Source organism: Phyllobates terribilis, unplaced genomic scaffold (genome assembly GCF_046119375.1).
Source record: "Phyllobates terribilis strain yellow unplaced genomic scaffold, ASM4611937v1 Scaffold_2__4_contigs__length_985480577, whole genome shotgun sequence".
NCBI lineage: Eukaryota > Metazoa > Chordata > Amphibia > Anura > Dendrobatidae > Phyllobates > Phyllobates terribilis.
In genome coordinates this window covers 250,309,085-250,328,825 of record NW_027362762.1, presented here as the reverse complement: position 1 = coordinate 250,328,825, position 19,741 = coordinate 250,309,085, and the positions used below count along the sequence as shown (strand labels likewise).

General features: G+C 36.8%; 1 protein-coding gene across 1 annotated transcript in view; it reads left to right on the top strand.

Annotated features, from left to right (window-relative positions):
• Positions 1-19,741, top strand: part of LOC141245425 (protocadherin-9-like) — a 1,804,993-nt gene that overhangs the window by 725,669 nt on the left and 1,059,583 nt on the right. The window lies entirely within an intron of this gene.

Below are 19,741 nucleotides of genomic sequence, written 5' to 3'. Positions count from 1 at the left end.
TGCGGGACATCAGAGGCAGCTGCAGCCGGGGGTCACGTGATGGGGATGAGCAGACAGCGATATCGCCACTCACAGGCACTTTTGGAAACACAAGGTATTTTAAGAAAGCCTTATTTCCAAGGTTTTAATCGATCAGCCCACTACACATTGTAGTGGTCAACCTCTTTAATTCTGTACATTCACCAGGCTGTCTTGTGGATAATTCTGACGGAAGGCATTCTCATATAGAAGGAACAGGGCTCATATATTCAGTGACGGGAATATGTTGTCTTTAGCACAAACCTGTATGCCAGTCCTAATGATTGTTGCAACAGCATCTCACAGTTTTTATTCACAGCTCTGTTCTTATGTTATTGCTATACAGAACTTTTCTTTTTAAGAAATCTAAAAGATCTTCAGCTCATACATCAGGATTAAACACATTAGTGCATTCTACAAACTCATTACCTTTATTAACATAAGCATAAAACTTTCGGCATTGAAAACTTTGCAGAGGTTCATTACAATTTGCACTACATGGTGGTACAATTTACAATATACTAACGGTGTGTGACAAAATCCCCTAAAACCCGTCTCATGCATATATTACAAGGCTGCAAGAATTCTAAATTGCTTAGTTTATTTAAGTCATTTACATTTGCAAAGCAAAATGTTTGTTATTTACCAATTTTCAAAGCGATATTCTGGACAGCCACCATACAGAGAGGAAATCCTGTTACATTTGTCTGAAGCAAGGAAAGGTTTTAATTAACGAATATAATTACAGAAGTTTTACAATTTCGCATAGATCATTTTTCCACAGAAGAAGGGTTATGCCAACTGCAAGCTACTTTCTATAGAAATAAGTGAAAATGAATTAACGTTTCTCATTTGTGAAGGCCTGCAATCAAGCATGACATACAGTCAGCTGTTCCAATGAATGCAAAGCAAATTAAGTTTTACTTATTTTTTTATATTGTTTCATTTTACTAAAGAAAATTGATTTATACAAACATTTATATGAAGGTAGCTTCTGAGCTGTCAAGTACTTTGTACTATCTCCCCTGTGGTTTTAGTAAGAAGAATGCTGCGGTGCTGTCTGCCAAAGCTGCAATTATACTTGTTTGAATAATAATGTGTTTTCACTACAAGTATTGTCAGCATTGTCTGTGTAAGCAAGGAATCTGGATGGGACAGGCTGTAAGGATTTAAAACCAAAGACTCTGCTTTTAAGGCACCAAAGGTTCATATCATGTCTGCTAAGTCACATAGTCCTGCCCTTATTCATAACAAAAATTTATGACAGATAAAACATTGCTACCAATAGTGTATCACTGTGTAACAATGACGGACATTTCCATATGAAATCCCAAAATCTATATTGTTGTATCGGACTGAGGAAATGTTTGTAAAGTCCAATGAAATTAAGAATATGGGCCCGATTGCCCTCTTACATCTTTACATGAATTAGGAGCACCAAATAAGTAGCGCAATCCTCTATGCGCGCCTCACCACAAATCCTTTTCCAGCTGGTGCTGGACTAAGATTTGTGGTGTAGTGAATACAACAATGCACCGTGTATGTATATGTTCACATATTGGCCACATAGTATATTTGGGCACCTGTACATTAATTACTAATGGTGTGTTGGCCCTATTTTTTGTTTTGTAGTATTATTAGGAGGTTGTAGCTCCCTCCAGGGCTCAGCATCCTTATTCACTCAACTTTACCAAACAAGGTTTTAATTGCGAGCTACGCGTGGTTTCTTTTTCACTCCCTATTCAGACGAGACCTGGTTTGGCACATGGAGAGGTAGGACCTTAGTGTTCGACGTGGTTGGATGGCTTTTGTGCTGTTTGATGAAAAAACGCTAAGTACCTTATGTTTCTAACTTTTGCATCAAAATTGTAATTCATGTACTCATTAGTCGCAGTGTGCTGATGCACTGTGAATGTACATGTTCATATATTGGCCACAAAGCATATTTGTTCACCTGTACATTCATTTAATACTTCCCTATCTCTATCCATTTTGTTGGTTCTGGGAGAAACTTGCAAAAAAAATCAAAAACTAGCAACATTTTGGTGTAACTCGTAATTGCGGATAAATTTTGCTACTTTGCAGAGCTTTTTTGCCAGAATTCTGGTGTGAAAGCTCCATGAAGTTTGCAGGCCTGACTCTTTGATATGCTGGCTGACAAGAAATTGATTGGAATTACTGATTTCCAGAATGTTTTGCTGGAGATCTACTTTTTTTCTGGGAGCTACTTTTATATATCAGGAGAGTTTGCTATTATGGTGTACATCCATTTTTAAAACAAGGATGTTCAGTTACATTTATATCATATGCGAAGATTATTTAAAAAAATGTCAGATATATTTGCACTCCTGTAGCATGATATTATGAATGAAAAAATGTCTGTGCATCCAAATTTTTGGGGGGCAAGCATATTTTGCAATTCCCATCAAAATTAGAAAAGAGCCATGCATGTACAGCCAACTTACTGGTGCAAGGAGAGATAAGGGTCCTTACAGTATCAGTCAGACATTTATGACCTAGCCTGTGGATGTGCCATAAATATAAGAGATTTAAATATCCCTTTAACCCTTTAAGGAAAAGGAATTTTTTTTGTGTTTATTCATGCCTTTTTTTCTTCACCATATTCCTAGAACCATAACTTTTTTATTTTTCCGTTGACAAAGATGTAAAAGGGCTTATTTTTTGCTGTAATTTTGAATTTTACAATTTATTTTGCAGTACAATATACTTAAAAGACAGGAAGAAAATTCTTAGTGGGATGAAATGGTGAAAAAAATGCAATTCAGACAATTTTTGAGGTTTTGTTTTTACAGCGTTTATTGAGCAGTAAAAATTTCCTGGTGATTTTCCAGTGATACCAGACTTACATAGAATTTTTTCTATATAATCCTGAAATGTCCGGGCAATTTTACATTTTTGCACTTTGTTTTTTTTCCCTCTTATTTAAGGGGCATAACTTTTTCTGGCTTGTAGTTTTGAACATCATTTATTTTATTATACAATGTACAGAAAAGTGGGTGAATAGAATCAAAATGGATGACATTGTGAATAAAAGGCAATTCTGCCATATTTGTTTTGGATCTTGTTATTAGTGTTAATTTCTTTGTGAAAGTGACCTATAACATGATTGTCCAGGTCAGTATGATTGTGAAAATTCCAAACATGCATATTTTTTTTATTTAGATGGTGAAAAATAATTCAGAAGTTTGCAAAACAACTATTAGGCTTATGTCCTTTTTCGAGAACTGTTGCATTTGTATTTTTATGCTGACTGAGCTGTGTGAAGGCATATTTTTGTGTATCAAGCTGACAGTTTTAGTGATACCATTTTATTGTGGATAAAATGTTTGGATAATTTTTTATTGTTTTATTTATGGAAATTTGCATCCTGAAAAACAGCAATTCTGGAATCGCTTTTACTACATACTGCAATACCACATTATTCCAGAATATAGTGAAAATAATGGTCCCCTATAAACCTCAGCCTTTGGCTAAGCTTCACAAGGTTGCCATAATGGTTATGGCAGTGATGAGGCCTCTGGTTGCCATAATAACCCACTGGGGAGCCTATGGTAACTAGGCCAACCGTGCACTGGCAACCGTGCCATTTAAATGCCTGAGACGGCAACATCTGAAAAGGGCTCCCTGTCATGGGACATTAAGGGGTTAAATATTTTTGTGAACTTTATTGTTATAATTGCAAACAGGGCACGTATTATCAATAAGGTAATTGGGATAATTTGTTATAATCATTTATACGTTCTTAAGAAATTGCCCCTAAGAATAGATTAAAAAATGGAGAAGTCTTCTACTGGACCTTTGAGTCACACCATTGTCATAGTTTCGATTCTAAAAAAATATAATATATATATATATATATATATATATTCATATATTTATATTTACATATATATATACTGTATATATATATTTGGAAGTAAGCGTAAAACATTCAACAAAAAGGAAAAAATTCTACACCAGGAAAAAAACAGGAAAAGATCAATTACAGTGTTGTACATCTGTAAAAACAGACAAGTTCTCAAAGCCTAATATTTTCAAGCCACACAACCACAGTAATCAGAGGCCTTAATCTCTCTTACCAAAATTGCATTATTTTGCTTGTTTATCTCCCTAATTTAGATTGATAGCATCATTAATTTATAATCTGTGTTAATAAACTGAGAATATTAGATGCTATTAATTAGTTACCTCACAGAATCATGTGCAGAAGCTTTGGTTCTTTATAGGGGAATAAATCTTATTTAGTATGGAAAAATAAAAACAAAGGAATATACAGTTTATTATTCTAATTTACTTCCAACTATTATGATTTGAGTGTAGAAAGACTTAGAGATGGTAGTTCTGAGTACCTGGATCCTCCTGAGCAGTTTAGAGAAAACATTTGATTCTCTACTTCTTATCTTTGCTAATTCATTTTAGTCTATTATTGGGTTCCTTAAAGGGGTATTCCAGACAGATAAACAATGATTTCAATAAACTGTTATAAACAGGAAAATGGCATATAAGAATGGTATGAGGGAGTTTTTATGTAATGTTAAAGTCCTAAGCATTAATGCTGCTCCTCAATTGACCCCCCTCCTTTTTGGGACACTATGTCACAGAACAAGGAACATGATTGCTTCTGTGCTCATTATGCAAGCCAGCCCCCTTTACATAGCCTTTTGTTGGCAATCATAGATCAGAAGGTGTGGATTGCCTATTGTTCCTCTTGAAAACTTGGCCCCTGATGAAGCCTCATCTCTGGCTATATGGATGTTTGGTTTTCCCCTAACTCTCATTCCTCCTGCTTTTCTATGCTATCATGCTTATATGATCCATAAGAGCTGTAAAGTAGTGTAGCATGAGTATGTGTTCTGTCTATGTCCATATTCATGAACATATCCATTTATCCATGAACAATAGACAAAATATTATGCAGTAAATGTGGAAATCTGGTAGAGTAGTGTACGTATTCAAGTGACGTACATCCCAATTTTTAAAGCATGAAAAGAGGGTCAGGCAAGTAGAGTATAAAACTCTTCAACCAGTTCATGACCCGGCGATGTTCCGTTTTTTCATTTTTTTCCTCCCCTTCTTCCAAGAGCCATAACTTTTATATTTGTCCGTCCTCATAGACATATGAGGGGTTTTTTTTTGCAAAATGAGTTGTAGTTTTGAATGACATCATTAATTTTATCATGTGATGCACTGGAAAGCCAAAAAAAATCCAAGTGCCTTGAAATTGCAAAAAAAGATGCAATTTTAAAATAGTTTTTTTTTTTATTATTTATCATGTTCACTATATAAAAATGATCAGGCAATATGATTATTCAGGTCAATATGAGTATGCATATACCAAACATGTATAGTTTTTTTTATATGTGTTGAAAATGTTTTTTGCAGATTTGTAAAAGATATATATTCCGAGAACCGTAATGATTTTATTTTTTGGGATCTGGGGCTGGGTGAGTTCATATTTTTTGCACTCTGAGCAGATGTTTTTACTGAAACTATTTTAATGTAGATAAGATGTTGCGAAGGGCACAAAACTACGTAATTCTAGAGTTTTGATTTTTTTTCTTGTTACGCTATTGGTCAAGCAGATTAATTTATTTTATATTTTGATAGATAGGACTTCTAAGAATGAAGCGATACCAAATATATGTTTATTTATATTGTTTTCTTTTTAACGGGGCAAAAGTGGGGTGATTTGAACTTTTATTGCTTTTTTATTTTTTTCATATTATGACAGGCACGGGGTTTTCAGTGCCCTGCAATCATGACACAGACACACCAATGGGAGCTTGGAATGACATGCACCCCTACGTCTGTTAAATGCCACTATGAGAGATTAACAGCGGTATTTAACAGATTTACAGACGTGGGCAGAGCTTCACATCAAAGGAGTTATTTGGAGGGATCATCCAAAATTTTAGGGTACAATTAATCCACCTGCATATAATGTTTGCAAGAGTTTTTTTGTGCCAATACATGCAAATATTTCAGTGGTGTTCACGGGTACCCTTCTCTTACTGTCGGTGCAATGTACAATATGACATTAACAGTTTGTTATAGAATGTAAAGCTTACATGTACAGTACAGACCAAAAGTTTGGACACACCTTCTCATTTAAAGATTTGTCTGTATTTTCATGACTATGAAAATTGTACATTCACAGATAAGGCATCAAAACTATGAATTAACACATGTGGAATTATATACTTAACAAAAAAGTGTGAAGCAACTGAAAATATGTCTTAAATTCTAGGTTCTTCAAAGTAGCCACCTTTTGCTTTGAAGACTGCTTTGCACACTCTTTGCATTCTCTTGATGAGCTTCAAGAGGTAATCACTGGAAATGGCTTTCACTTCACTGGTGTGCACTGTCTGGTTTAATAAGTGGGATTTCTTGCCTTATCAATAGGGTTGGGACCATCAGTTGTGTTGTGCTGAAGTCTGGTGGATACACAGCTGATAGTCCTAATGAATAGACTGCTGCAATTTGTATTATGGCAAGAAAAAAGCAGCTAAGTACAGAAAAATGAGTGTCCATCATTACTTTAAGAAATTAAGGTCAGTCAGTCCGAAAAATTGGGCAAACTTTGAAAGTGTCCCCAAGTACCGTTGCAAAAACCATCAAGCGCTACAAAGAAACTGGCTCACATGAGGACCGCCCCAGGAAAGGATGGCCAAGAGTCACCTCTGCTTCTGAGGATAAGTTTATCCGAGTCACCAGCCTCAGAAATCGCAGGTTAACAGCAGCTCATATTAGAGACCAGGTCAATGCCACACAGAGTTCTAGCAGCAGACACATCTCTTCGACAACTGTTAAGAGGAGACTTTGTGCAGCAGGCCTTCATAGTAAAATAGCTGCTAGGAAACCACTGCTAAGGACAGGCAACAAGCAGAAGAGACTTGTTTGGGCTAAAGAACACAAGGAATGGACATTAGACCAGTGGAAATATGTGCTTTGGTCTGATGAGTCCAAATTTGAGATCTTTGGTTCCAACCACCGTGTCTTTGTGCGACGCAGAAAAGGTGAACGGATGGCCTCTACATGCCTGGTTCCCACCATGAAGCATGGAGGAGGAGGTGTGATGGTGTGGAGCTGCTTTGCTGGTGACACTGTTGGGGATTTATTCAAAATTGAAGGCATACTGAACCAGCATGGCTACCACAGCATCTTGCAGCGGCATGCTATTCCATCCGGTTTGCGTTTAGTTGGACCATCATTTATTTTTCAACAGGACCATGACCCCAAACACACCTCCAGGCTGTGTAAGGGCTATTTGACCAAGAGGGAGAGTGATGGGGTGCTACGCCAGATGACCTGGCCTTCACAGTCACCAGACCTGAACCAAATCGAGATGGTTTGGGGTGAGCTGGACCACAGACTGAAGGCAAAAGGGCCAACAAGTGCTAAGCATCTCTGGGAACTCCTTCAAGATGGTTGGAAGACCATTTCCGGTGACTACCTCTTGAAGCTCATCAAGAGAATGCCAAGAGTGTGCAAAGCAGTCATCAAAGCAAAAGGTGGCTACTTAGAATAACCTAGAATATAAGACATATTTTCAGTTGTTTCACACTTTTTTGTTAAGTATATAATTCCACATGTGTTAATTCATAGTTTTGATGCCTTCAGTGTGAATGTACAATTTTCATAGTCATGAAAATACAGAAAAATCTTTAAATGAGAAGGTGTGTCCAAACTTTTGGTCTGTACTGTATATAAAAGAAACTTAGTTGAAAAAGAGATCTCTTTACTGGCTTTCCTCTGGTTGATTGAATATATTTCTGTATCCAGTAGAGGCTGTCATTGTCAGATGCTGTTAGAAGAGCATTAAAATGGAACTATTAGTGCTGACAGTAGGAAAGACATGAAATACATAAACAAGTACATATTTGGGTAAAATCATACGTAAGAAGATTACTCTTTTGTCTAAATTTGTCAGTTTTCATTAGTCAAATACTCTTTATTAGTCCCTATCTGTCCAGTTAAAGTCATACAAGCTATTTATGAAATACACTAGCATGCATACTTTATATACAGTTGATCTCACTAACATATCCATTTTTATTGTGGTATGGCCATTGCAATAACTTACCTCAAGCATACATAGCCAAGAGTAAGAACTGATACAGATGGAAACATGTTGTCTAAACCATACTCACAGGATCCTTGTGGATTTAAAAATTATACAAATGTAACATTGTGACATGAAAAAAGGAAACAACAATGATGTTCTGCTTTTCTTGCTTTTGTAGAATTCAATTGGTTAAAATGCCATGAAAACAACTATATGGTGGCAAAGCGAATTTAGAAATAATGTCATGGATACATAATGTAGCTATACAGTGGGTACGGAAAGTATTCAGACCCCTTTAAATTTTTCACTCTTTGTTTCATTGCAATCATTTGGTAAATTCTAAAAAGATCATTTTTTTTCTCATTAAAGAACACTCTGCGCCCCATCTTGACTGAAAAAAAACAGAAATGTAGAAATTTTTGCAAATTTATTTAAAAAGAAAAACTGAAATATCACATGGTCATAAGTATTCAGACCCTTTGCTCAGACACTCATATTTAAGTCACATGCTGTCCATTTCCTTGTGATCATCCTTGAGATGGTTCTACTCCTTCATTGGAGTCCAGGTGTGATTAATTAAACTGATAGGACTTGATTTGGAAAGGCACATACCTGTCTATATAAGACCTCACAGCTCACAGTGCATGTCAGACAAAATGAGAATCATGAGATCAAAGAAACAGCCCAAGAAGCTCAGAGACAGAATTGAGGCAAGGCACAGATCTGGGATAGGTTAAAAAAGAATGTCTTCATTACTCAACGTTCCTAAGAGCACAGTGGCCTCCGTAATCCTTAAATGGAAGTAGTTTGGGATGATTAGAAGTCTCCCTAGACCTGGCTGTCCAGCCAAACTAAGCAATTGTGGGAGAAGAGCCTTGGTGAGAGAGGTAAAGAAGAACCCCAAGATCACTGTGGCTGAGCTCCAGAGATGCAGTAGGGAGATAGGAGAAAGTTCCACAAAGTCAACTATCACTGTAGCCCTCCACAAGTCGGGCTTTATGGCTGAGTGGCCCGACAGAAGCCTCTCCTCGGTGCAACCCAACAGTGAAACATGATGGTGGCAGCATCATACTATGGGGGTGTTTTTCAGCTGAAGGGACAAGTACAGAGATATCTTGGATGAAAACCTCTTCCAGAGTGCTCTGGACCTCAGACTAAGTACACAGCTAAAATAACAAAGGAGTGGCTTCAGAAGAACTCTTTGACAATTCTTGACTGGCCCAGCCAGAGCCCTGACCTAAAACCAATTGAGCATCTCTGGAGAGACCTGAAAATGGCTGTCCACCAGCTTTCACCATCCAACCTGACAGAACTGGAGAGGATCTGCAAGGAAGAATGGCAGAGGATCCCAAAATCCAGATGTGGAAAACTTGTTGCATCATTCCCAAGAAGACTCATGGCTGTACTAGCTCAAAAGGGTGTTTCTACTCAATACTGAGCAAAGGGTCTGAATACTTATGACTATGTGATATTTCAGTTTTTCTTTTTTAATAAATTTGCAAAAAATTCTTCATTTCTGGTTTTTATCAGTCAAGATGGGGTGCAGAGTGTACTTTAATGAGAAAAAAATGAACTTTATAGAGCTTACCAAATGGCTGCAATGAAACAAAGAGTGAAAAATTTAAAGTTGTCTGAATACTTTCCATGCCCACTGTATATTACCATGTGTATGGTACCATTTTCAATACTTCTTAGGAAAATACATATGTAATATTTGTTTATACAGGATCTGTATAAAATACATAAAATTGTTCCTCCATATAGTCACATGAATATACTGTTATATGGGATGTTCATGTATTCATACAACATGGACCCATATTTGTTATGTGCTTAGTAAAAATGAGCAGATCAGGCAAAATTCAATTTTGCATGTTCATGCAAATTTTCCCAGTAAATTTACCCCTTAAGGACCAAGCCACTTTGTAGGTTAATGACTGGGCCAATTTTTTGAATTCTGATCACTGTCACTTTATGAGATAATACCTCTGGAACGCTTCAACAGATCCCCCTGATTCTGACAATGTTTTTTAGTGACATATTATACTTCATAATAGTGGTAAAATTTATTTGATATGACTTGCGTTTATTTGTAAAATAAACAGAAATTTGGCAAAAATTTTTAAAATTTTGCAATTTTAAAATTTTGAATTGTTATGCCCTGAAAGCAGAGAGATGTTACACAAAATAGTTAATTAATAACATTTCCCACATGTCTACTTTACATAAGAACAATTTTGGGACCAACATTTTTTTTTTGTTAGGGAGCAATAAGGGTTAAAAGTTGACCAGCGATTTCTCATTTTTCCAAAAAAATTTACAAAACCATTTTTTTAGGGACCACATCACATTTGAAGTGACTTTAAGGTGTATATATGACAGAAAATACCCAAAAGTAACATCATTCTAAAAACTCCACCCCTCAAGGTGCTCAAAATCACGTTCAAGAAGTTTATTAACCCTTCAGGTGCTTCACAGGAACTGAAGCAATGAGGAAGAAAAAAATTAACATTTAACTTTTTTTCACAAAATATTAAATTGAAATCAAATTTTTCTTATTTTCACCAGGGTAAGAGATTAAAATGGACCCCAAAATGTATTTTGCAACTTCTCCTAAGCCTGCTAATACTATGTGGCACAAAACTACTGTTTGGGCGCATGGCAGGGTTCGGAAGAGAAGGAGCGCCATTTGAATTTTTGAATTCAAAATTTGCTGGAATAATTAGCGGATGCCAAGTTGTGTTTGGGGAGCCCCTGATGTCCCAAAACAGAAGAAACCCCCAAAAAGTGACCCCATTTTGAAAACTAGACCCCTCAATGAACTTATATAGATGTGTGATGAGCCCTTTGAACCACCAGGTGCTTCACAGAAGTTTATAACATAGAGACGTGAAAAAAAAAATCACAAAAATTTCTTTTTAGTCCCACATTTTTTATTTTCACAAGGGTAACAGGAGAAAATGGACCCCAAAAGTTGTTGTGAATTTTCTCCTGAGCACACCGATACCCTATATGTGGCATAAAAACACTGTTTGGGCACGTGGCAGGGTTCGGAGGGGAAAGAGCGCCATTTGACTTTTTGAATTTAAAATTTGCTGGAATAATTAGCGGATGCCAAGTTGTGTTTGGGGAGCCCCTGATGTCCCTAAACAGAAGAAACCCCCAAAAAGTGACCCCATTTTGAAAACTAGACCCCTCAATGAACTTATATAGATGTGTGATGAGCACTTTGAACCACCAGGTGCTTCACAGAAGTTTATAACATAGAGACGTGAAAAAAAAAATCACAAAAATTTCTTTTTAGCCCCACATTTTTTATTTTCACAAGGGTAACAGGAGAAAATGGACCCCAAAAGTTGTTGAGAATTTTCTCCTGAGCACGCCAATACCCTACATGTAATTGGCAACTACTTTTGAGGCACAGTGCAAAGGTTAGAAAGGAAGGAGCACCATATTATAGTACAGATTTTACTGTTATGGTTTGTGGGTGTCATGACCAACTAGGAGATCCCCTGAGGTGCCGTAACAGCAGATTCCCCCATAAATGACCCCATTTTACAAACTACACTTCTCAATTAACTCATCTAGGGGTGCAGTGATCATAATGACACCAAGGGTATGTCACAGAATTTTATTCCATTGGGCAGTGAGGAAAAAATATTTACATTTTTACCGCAAAAAAGTTGTTTAAGCCCCAGATTTGACATTTTCACACTGGGATAATGGATAAAAAATGACAACAAAATTTGTCCCAGAATTTCTGCTGAATGTAGCAATACCTCATATGTGGTTGTACAGTACTACTTGGCCACATGGCGACACTAGGGAGGGACGAATCGCTATTTGCCTCAAGGAGCTCAGATTTTTCTAGAATAGTTTGCAGACGCCATATACAGAGCCCCTAAATGCTAGAAAAGCATAATCCCCCCTCAAGTGACCCCATTTTGGAAATAATACCCCTGCCAAACATGTGGACACTAAATGTGTTTTAGACACACTGTGGTGTTCAGGAGGGAGGGGGATTTGGATTTGGGAGTGCAGAATTTGCTGAATTTCTTTTGGGGGGCAAGGAGCCATTTAGCTTTTCCAGAGCCTTTGTACTACCCGTAACATGCAAGCCCCCTATATTTCCATTAACACATGACAGACCTGAGTGGGGGCTTTTATGTGAATCTTTTAATGGGAACATTTTACATAACATTTTAGATCACATTTATCCGGAGCTCTACACTGAGCACTTACTTTGGCGTTTCCATCTAAATCTTCAAATGACGTGATTCAGATGAAACCCCTGAGGGATCCATTCACTATAATGAGATGAGGCTGCAGAGTTACTCTGGACTACGTATGGCCTCTGTTCAGTGTTTTCCATCTTTTTATAGGTGCAAAAAACTGTGGCTGACCGCGCTTTTATATAGGCCTAAAAAGATGGACACCACTGGATCATAGGTCAGACGGCGTCCACAGTGCCTCCTTCTGTCTGATTACAGGGAATCTTCCGTCAGGGGTTTCCATCTGAATCACTTATCTCAAAGATTTACACGGAAACCCCAGTGCAAGCGCTCAATGCAGAGTGCAAAATAAATGTGCGCCGAGCCATAACGCGATCATTGGGAGGTAGAATAAACTAATCTGCAGCAGGTGAAGAATTAGTTTTATTTATTTATTATGCTGTTCCTCGTGTGGTATAAGTGATTAGGCGACTTTATTCTTCGGAAAAGTGCGATTACAGCAATGCCAGATTCATATTCGAATTTTTATGAATGACAGCTGTCACACACTCAAAGACATTTTTTTTAGCAAAAACTAATGTTTGCATCTCCATATTAAGAGAGCTATAATTTTTCCATATTTTGACCGACAGAGTCATGTGACAGCTTGTTTTTGGCGGGATGAGTTGACGTTTTTATTGGTACCATTTTCGGGCATATTACATTTCTTGATCGCTTTCTATTCTGCTTTTTAGGAGGCAGAATGAACAAAAAAACAACAATTCAGGATTTTTTTGTTGTTGTTACTTGTGTGGTAAAATTGATAAGGCAGCTTTATTCTTCGGGTCAGTGTGTTTACAGCGGTACCACATTTATGCAATTTTTTTATGTTTTTGCGCTTTTACATAATTATTTTTTCTATAAAAGTTTTATTATCTTTGTATCGCTTTATTCTGAGTATTATAACTTTTTAATTTTTCGGCTGATGGGGCTGTATGGCATCTTGATTTTTGTGGGACAAGATGACATTTTCAGCGGTACCATTTTTATTTTCATCCGTCTTTTTGATCACGCTTTATTCCACTTTTTTCCAGTGGTACACTGAAAAGTTATAGTTTCTCATGTTTTTTTATTACGCTGTTCACTGAAAGGGTTAACTAGTGTGACACGTTTATAGATCGGGTCGTTCCGGACGCGGCGATACCAAATATATGTACTTTTTTTTTTTTTTTTACTTAAAAATTTGTATTTAATAGTGTAATATTTTTTATTTTTTTTACATTTTTTTTACATTTTTACAATTTATTTATTTATTTTTTTAACTTTTTTTACTTAGTCCCACTATGGGACTTTCATTTTTTTCATAGATATAATGTATTGCAATGCACTAGCATTGCAATACATTATACCTATGTTGAAAGCTCCTGAGACTATGCTGTTCATATGTCTCAGGAGCTTTCCATAGCTTGGTTACCTGGGGGTCATCATGACGACCCCTGGTAACCATGCCAACGGTCGGGCCCCTGCGATGACGTCACAGGGGCGCAGACCTGAAGGCAGAGGGAGCTCCCAGCCCTCTGCCTGCCTCCTGAACACTGTGATCGTGCTTGATCACAGTGTTCAGAGGGTTAACAGCCAGGGGCGGCACTGACACCACTCCTGGCTGTTTAGTGCCGGAGCTCAGCCACTGGCAGCGCTGAGCTCTGGCTCATATGGAGCACCAGATGCTGAAATTTCAGCCTCTCCTGCTCCATCCTGTTGTCTGCCGATCTGGGTGCAAGGACCGACGGTATGGGTCCCTGCTCCCCTTCTCGTGACGCTCAGCTGTCACAGACAGCTGTTGGCACTGAAATGGCACAGCGTGTGCCAGTTCAAAGCTATGGCGGACACTGCATGGAAAGGAGCGGTAACTTACACCCGCTCATGCCGTGCAGTGTCCGTCATTGAGCGCTATGGAGTTAAATTTTCAAAGAAGTTTTTCTCTACAAATGTAATGTCTCCTGCTATATCATGGAGACATGCTCTGTTCACCTAGGACAACAGATCGCTTAAAAGAACCTGACAACAGGTTTTAGTACCCCAAACCCATGTAATTTGTATTTGGTTGCAGTAATGCAGATTAATTCTGTACTTTTGTTTTTTTCAATCATTTTCTCCATTACCAAGTAATTGCTTTTCACATTTTATGTAAATGAGCCGGAAGTTCAGTGTGCACTTGTCTTACAGCTCTCCGTCCTCTCTCCATTTTCACTGCCTGCTGCCGTCCTCGAGTCACTGGCAAACAAGTCAAATTGGATTGAGTAATTAATCTCAACCATTCTAAAGCCAATCATAAAAAATAAAGGGTACTTTCTAACAATATCTTAAACCTATAGAAAACAGAAGCCTGAGCCAAATAAAACTATAATATATATTTTTTCTTAATCAAAAACAGGCATAATTGAAAGTATGAACTACAAAACGATTTTGTATAAAACAATAATAAGGTAGGTTATAAGAATAAATCATTATTGCACAGATAAAACAATGTAAACAACATAAAAAGAGGCACAAACATAATTAAATCCAATTTCATATGGACCTCAATAATTGACAAAGTAAATGGGCATAAACAAAGAAGAAAACCCACAAGACTTTCTTAAAGGTTATGCTCACCCACAAGGTTTGTCATGATGAAAAAGTTTTGAACTGTGAAATGCGTTGACAAATGAGCCGCATTTCTGGATACCAAATAATTCTCATCTTTAATCCACTGGCAGCGCAGAATTATCCCTTTTTTTTCAATTTTTTGTTCATATCGACTTGTGGGTTTGCAGCAGCCTTAAGCCTATTAATGGTTGTGGTCATACAGTCATACCAGGTGAGTACCATTGCCAATGGTCTCTCCATTGTTACTTGGATAAAACCCTTTTACGCTAATAGTTATTTCAGCTTTATTCACCTCAGTTTTGCAAGTTTATGATAATGTACCAGCATAAATACAGTTCAGTAATAATTGTAGTTGGTATACAATGGCTAAACTATAAGAAAAATATGTTTTCCCAATTTCTGTGGTTAGATCAAGTCAAATAATACACATTGACTGTCCTGCTGATTGTTTAGGTGATCAGATTGCTATAATAGTATGGTGCTAGTTCTCTGAGGACTCCTGTCTGTGTCAAACTAATGATGTGCTGGTTTCCAAGAGGTTGATCACTTTAGGTGTCTTTTCAAGTAAAAGCAGCACCAGCAAAAAATAAACATATTATGATGTTTGCACTTTAGTCAAATTCAGTTTATTTATCCTTATTGATAGATTTGAATATTCCAGTTTAAGTTTTTATCTATTTTATGTAGGCAATATATTAACATTGTGTTTCAAAATGTGAAATTAACAAAACAGTCTTCAGTGGGGGGCCTCAGACAGTAAATTTGTGTTTTTCTTGTTTCAACATGCTGACAATTTAACAAGTGTTTCTGTTTATCTTGCAAAGTTTCTCACATCCGTCTCATTTTAGTACAACATCTTGGAACGTACAATAAAATGGGAAGAATAGTAAAAAAATATACATTTATTTGTTACTGCTGTGACTCCTATTCCAATCACTCGTACCCCCAACTATTCTAGTGGTTGACAGATGTCCCAGCTTGCATGTTCCCGGTACTTTTACATTTACTGGCAACAGTCTTTAATTTTATTTTAGCATATTGTAGTTAGTGTTAAAACTAACTGGAAAACAATAAGGGGGTTACGCATTTACTAAATACATACTATAGTATTATAAAAAGTTATAATTAATTTCACAACTTATTTTCAATACACATTTAGTAATTATTTTCAAGGTTTCCACATGTTGTTAATGGAATAGGAAAGGAATATACTCACACAGGTTCAGGAATGATTGTAGCTCCAGTATATATATGAGAGCAGTATCGTATAACGAGTGTCTTGGGCAAACTTTTAAGAAATTGGTACAAAAAGGATGTAGAAAAATGTATCTTTATATCAAACAATGAATAACTTTTTAATTGTTAAAACTGTTCTCCAAATTTTTATGATAGCTCAATAGGTAGAATTGCAATTTAATTTAAAAAGACCAACTACAAGCAGAAAACATAAATGCAGCCTATATTTTCACTGCAATTCACCACAGTTTTTGGCACAACTTAACCAAAAATTGTAGCAATTTACTGTATAATGTACAATAATTTTATGGTAAAATTTGTACATTTTTGACATTTATCAAAAATGGAAAATAACAAGAAAAGTGGACATAATCTCTAAAGCGATGCTCTTTTTGGCTTTTTTTAAAGGAGCTTTCTGTTTTTAAGAAATTTTCTAAGAACAATAAATGTTTAAAAAAAATAAATAATGATCATTACACATGAGTGGATTGTTTGAGATTCAAATTTTCTTTCTATTCCCCATAAGTTCGATTTGCGGTGAACCAATTTTCATGAATCTTTACCCCTTTACAGCCTGTGGCGTATTAGTATGCCCCAGGCTGTCACCCCCTGTTCAGCATAGGCTCCAGCGCTGAGCCCACACTGAACCGGGCACATGTCAGCTGATTCTTACAGCTGATATGTGCCCGCAACAGCCGCGGGTGGAATCGTGATCCACCCGCGGCTGTTAGCATGTCAAATGCCGCTGTAAATCTCTGACAGCGGCATTTAACATCGCCGCGCTGGAAGCGTGCCACTTACCCCACCCATCGGTGACCCCACCATGTGATCGCTGGTCACTGATGGGTGGGCATGACAACCCTGGGTCTGCAGCAGACCCCTGTGGTTGTCATGTTCTGATCGCTATGAGCGCCACCTAGATCACCTGCTACATAGAGGTGATCTGCTCATCAGGCGATCAGACAAGTGCTGCCTCTAGTCTCCTACGGAGACTATTGAAGCATGCAAAAAGTGGAAAATAATGTTTTTAAAAATATTTAAAAAAATTTTAAAATCTAAAAGTTTAAATCGCACCCTTTCACCCCATTCAAAATAAAATAGTGAAAAAAAAACACATACACATATTTGGTGTTGCCACGTTCAGAATCGCCCTATCAGTATAAAAAAAATAATTAATAACAAGAAAAAAATTCTAAACGCCAGAATTACGTTTTTTGGTTGCCGCAACATTGAAATAAAATGCAATAACGGGCGATCAAAACATTGAATCTCTCCCAAAATGGTATCAGTAAAATCTTCAGCTTGGCACACAAAAAATAAGTCCTCACTTGGCCCCAGATCATAAAAATGGAGACGCTACGGGTCTTGGAAAATGGCTCCTTTTTTTTTTTTTAGTAAATTTAGGAATTTTTATTCACCACTTAAATAAGAAAGAACGTATACATGTTTGGTGTCTATGAACTCGTAATGACCTGGAGAATAATAATGTCAGGTCAGTTTTAGCATTCTGTGAACGTGGTAAAAAAAAAAATATCTGTGGTATTGCACTTTTTTTGCAATTTCATCGCGCTTGGAATTTTTTCCCGTACATGATATGGTAAAACTAGTGATGTCTTTCAAAAGTACAACTCATCTCGCAAAAAATAAGCCCTCACACTGCCATATTGACCAAAAAATATAAACGCTATGGCTCTGGGAACAAGGGGAGCAAAAAACGAAAATGCAAAAATGGAAAATCCCAAGGTTGCGAAGGGGTTAATATTGGAAAAGAGAAAGAGAGAGAAGGGGAGAGAATGAGGGAGGGAAGAAGATAACGACAGAGGGAAGAAGAAATGGAAAGAGAGAGAACTAGATAGATAGATAGATGATAGATAGATAGATAGATAGATAGAAGGGCTGATAAAGTCCTTTTTTTCACAAATTCTAGAGTGCTGTCTACGTTTCTTTTGGATTATATGCTGCTGTGATTAATAGGATTAATGTCTGGGAGGCATTGCATCCATCTATTTAATTTTTTGTTGCTGTTCCGCTCACTTTAAAGGTAGATAGAATTTTTAATATTAGATGTATATTTCACTTACTAAGTGGAATCTAGAGATGGAATCTGACTCTGTCATACAATCTGCCATTTCTGTGCTCAAATATGCTCCACAGCGAATGCTGATTTTTGACTAACCACCAATGTACCAGGTATGATAATATGCTAAACGTCACAGCTGCAGGGTATTATGTAAAAGCAAGGGCAGCCATGTAAATCAACAATAATATATAACTTGGAAATGTGTCGGGCAAGTTTTTTGTTTTTTTTTGCAAATTGAGAATTGAATCTCAAAATGTTTGAATTTGTACACAACTGCAAATTTCAGGAAATTAAACCCATCTGCTCATCTCTAAAGAGAATATCTCCTATTTTGTTCCCCAAAATTTGAGGTATGTCTTATGCTCTAGTATGTCTTATAGTCTTCTAAATACCGTAATTATTTTCTATAATAAACTGCTCAATTTTTCCAACTTCTAATAACTCTTCCTATATGGCCTTGTGGACAATTAATGTCAAACTTAAAGAAAAGCTCTTACCTCTAAAAATTACGTTTAACATAATTGCAAATGTACTTACACAAAAGCAGGGCAGACTGGTAAATATTAGCAGAAAATGCAAAAGTACCTGCTTTAGATGGCAATAATAAAGCATAAAACTAAAGATCAGTAAGATAAAAGATAATTTAATACAAGAGATGAGTGGATTGATCTATGGAGAATCATATTCGAGTTGACTTTCCTGAAACTTGTGGTATCATGCAAATTTTAATACTTTGAGATTGCCTAGCAAAAAAATTGCCTAGCACCATTTCATACACTGCTGAAGCATCAAACAACAGGCTAATGTCATATGGTGTTGCCACTTAGGCTCAATTATTTAGTAGTAGATAAGACATATGTTCAGACCATTATGTCCTGCAGCTATGACACTTTAAGGAATATGATACCTTGTACAGTAGTGGTCATTACCTGGGTCATCACAGATCATCGATTCCTAATGGAGTACACTTTGTATGGCAGAGACATTTTCCATCTCCAGAGTCACTGGGTAAGTCTCTATCTCCTGTACAGTGTCCATTTTAGGACATGATCAGATATCAAAATCAAACATCAGAATGATGTCAGTTTGAGGCTAAATACCCTGTCTGAGAACTGATTTTGATAAGTGATTCTGAAGAGTGATTCTGACGAGTGATTTTGACAAATGATTTTGACGAGTGAGTTTGATGAGTGATTCCGACAAGTGATTTTGACATGTTATTCTGACTCGTGATTTTGACTCGTGATTCAGACAAGTGAATCTGATGAGTGATTTTGACGAGTGATTCTGACAAGTGATTTTGACAAATGATTTTGATGAATGATTTTGACTCCTGATTCTGACAACTGATCCTGAGAAGTGATTTTGACTCGTGATTTTGACTCGTGATTCTGTCAAGTGAATCTGACGAGTGATTTTGTCGAGTGATTTTGATGAGCGATTCTGACAAGTAATTCTGAC